Genomic DNA, 3,732 nt, shown 5'->3' with positions numbered 1-3,732 from the left:
TTTGCAATTTCAATAAAATTTTAATAAATTTCGACGATTGAAAAAATGTTTTAAAATTTGATTTCTAAAAAATAAAGATTCCATTTAAAAAGAATCCATTCCAATGATGGTTCATTTTAATTAAAAATAGGGCAAATGATGATTCTGGCAAGGTCGACCAAACAGAAATTTTATTAAATAAAAATTCTGTTAAGTAACTATAGATATTCGGTTAAATTTAATTTTCGTTTAAAGAATAATTCGAAGAAATGAACGTTCTGTTTAAAATAAATTTTAAGTTATACAATTTTGTCAAATTAACATTATAATAAATTGGTTTTTTTAAAACCTATTCGACAAAAAAATGCTAAATACCAAATAAATGAAATTTTTATTTTAATGTGTCATGGATATTTTATATCGCACCTGAAAGTTCCATTATCTACAGTACAAAATAGGGTACCATTGCACCTGCAGTGAGCTAAAAATAACATTTTTAATTATGTTGTATTTAAATCTAATATTTAGTATCTCAAGTTCTGAACGAAATTTTTTTTGTTTAGATGTTTTTCAAAATTAATGTATATTCTAATAAAAAGATAAATTTAAAATTCTCAAATAAAAAATTTTCAAGAATTAAAATTCACGAAAAAACTTTATTTGAAGTCTCTAATTTAATAATTTCGTAAAATTTGAATAACACTTATTAAAATATTATTTTTGAATTAAAAGTTTTCTTATTTTAAGAAATAATATAAACCCAAATAATTTAAAAACTTATGAAAATTCTTGACACTAAAGTTGCCAACGTTGATTCGACGAACAAGTTTTTTCACTAAGAAAGAATTTTTTTTCGTCGTGTTTCGTGCTTTTTAAACGAAAAATTTATTGTATGATTCGTCGAATTAACGTTAGTACCTTCTGTACAAATTGTGATACTATAAAGATTAAAGAAAGGTTTTAGAGACTTCTTCAGAAAATACTAATTTGTTTAAAAATAACCGTAATTACGAAAAACTAGTATGGATCAATTAGAAAGGTACCCACGTGGAATTGAATTAAATTTTGAAATTTGAATTGATTTCACTGAAAATTTTATACGTAACATTTAGAGATTCAAATATTTTGCTTGATATTTAAAAAAGTAGATATTATTTTAGAAAAATTTTATTATTCATATTTTATTAGTCATAATAAATGTCAAGTAATGTAATTTGTTACGATCAAACTCCGTAACCTTTTAAATAATTGTAAAAACAAATTATCAATTTGTTTTCTAAAAAATTATGCAATTATTTATCAATATCGAAAACATAATTACACAAAACACCTTCAAATGTAAAATTGATAAAAGATAATCTAGTTTGTTTGATTTTTATTCTAATGTGTTAAAATAATAAAATAATTAGATAACATTCTTCGGTTTTCACAATTTGGGCTGAAGGGACTGAAGAACAAAAAACAGGGTTATTTAATACGTTTCTTTGATTTTGACTACAGAATTATTGACCTTCTTTGGAAATATTGAGAAACATATAAGAATGTATATTTCTCAATATAAGGAGTGGTGAATCCAAGTCACTGAACTCGGATCACACCACTACCTAAATTTGCAAGATTGTAGAAATGCACTTAGCAACAACCAAGTGCATTGAACTTGCAGTACGATTTCCCCATCAAAATGTCTTTCAATAAAATGGATTGACATCGGAAAATCGAGGCAGTTTAGCCAGGAGTTTTGAACCGAGCCATCGTAGCCGGTGGTTGTAATTCGGCAGTTTTAGGCCGAGAGTTTATCAAGCGTTTTTTTAATCGGGCAAAGAGCCTGTTTTTTTTAAGTTCGGCAGTTAGCCGTGAATATAAAGAAAAAGAAGAATCAATACTCTGTGGTGGTAATTAGAGGAAAGTTTAAGAAATATTTAAAGAAATTGAGATTTATATATACGAAAATTAAAAGTTCTTTCTCCTAAAATTGTGAGAAGCAAGAATTCCTTCGAAGATTCATCAAATTGGATAAAAGCAAAAAAAAACATACCACTTGTGAGTATTTCATAGCATCTCACCTTAGACACACAGTATACCAACACATACATCCAGCTCAGAGTTCGAGTTTCACAAACATAAACAGAATTAGATAAAGTTGTATTAGGGTTTCTTTTTTGGGGGAAAATATATAATTGTATAAATTTTATCTTTGTGTTTCAATTAATTTAAATACATCTGAAAATATCCTCTCCTTCCTTTTGTAAGAATAAGGTTCTCAACCTATTGGTTGAAATAATAGCCAATTAGAGGGGGAATCCACTACCTATTACAATTTTGTCCGAAGGACACGTTAGTTAAAGTTCACAACAATACTTTTGAATTCTAGAGATTAAATATCATAGAATTCTCCAAATTCTACTTTAACAAACTGGTGACAGCGGTGGGATTCTTTCTCTATATTCTTTTCTAGAAAGGAGAGAAAATTTCCTTTTTAATTTCATTTTTGAGTAAAGAAAATACATATGGTATACACTATACACACCCATACAAAATTATTGTACTTTGTAAAATTATATGGATACATTGATTTCATGTTTCAAAATACTTTGTCTATCTGTTTCTTCACAGGAAATATATAAATATCAAAAGTGCGGGTAGTAGATTTTTTTTAAGCTTATTTACGATAAGCTTCAGGGGAACAGTAACCATCCTTGCGTCGGCAAGCTCTGGTTTCTCTAATAAACCGCGACCTATTCCTTGACTTAACCTTGCCGGAAGTGGGTAGGCACTTGGGCAAGTGAGAGGATTAAAAAAAAATACATGTATAAATTACAAAAATAATAATCACGGGTTAGCTTACGGGAATAAAATACAAATTTTAAATATCTGCCTTAAATTCAACCCTATAGTTTGGAGTATTTTAACAGAGAATAGAATTTTGGATCGGATAGCATAGGAATAGAATTAAAAAAATATATAGTCCAACAGAATAGATAGACTAAAAAGAGTTTTATTTTTCGAGAATAATATAGACATACATATAAAAGGAAAGGCAGGATAATTTAAAAAAAGAGAGGTTTTAGAATTATACCGTGTTGTTAGAAGAGTTTTCTTGTTGAGATAGCAAATTTCATAAAAATTGAAGTTATAGTGGGATTAATGAACTCGATGTAAAACAAATACAGAGATTAGATCAAATTTCGCTTAGGCAGCAAGGCCAAAAGACGAGCGTTTAGACATATGTAGGAAAGGTCAGGATCATACTATATTCATTTTTTTAAAAATCTCTTCTCTTAATAAAAAGAAAAAAAAAGGGGACAAATTATATTCTTACTTAGGGAATTTCACATTTAAACTAGTTAACGAAAACATCTCCAAATAAAAAGAACTATATTTAGAAAAAAGAGTAAGCCATGGATAACGAAGGTTAAGACCCCCCTCCAGGAAACGAGAGACAAGTTGCACCTGAACAGAGAGGAGCTGGAGCTTTAAACGCGTCAACTTTAGGCGAACTATTTAGAAATAGAACAGATTTAGGTTATGCTGCAAACCCAACAAATTTAAGGGACATGATGGGGGAAGAACCAGCAGACGGAACACTTTTAGTCCAACAGGCCATAGCACACTCATTGACAATACAACAAGCAGTGAATTGCGTGCCCTACTTTACAGGACAAAACATGCGCGTTCGGGATTTTATTCAAGATGTAGCATTCGCGTCTACCCACTTACCCCTAGCTTGTCAACCCTCTTTCATAACAGGAGTCT

The sequence above is a fragment of the Leptopilina boulardi genome, unplaced genomic scaffold, assembly GCF_019393585.1.
Source record: "Leptopilina boulardi isolate dan_hultmark-lab unplaced genomic scaffold, ZJU_Lbou_2.1 LbouV2_324, whole genome shotgun sequence".
Taxonomy (NCBI): Eukaryota; Metazoa; Arthropoda; class Insecta; order Hymenoptera; family Figitidae; genus Leptopilina; species Leptopilina boulardi.
This window is presented reverse-complemented; position numbering follows the sequence as displayed.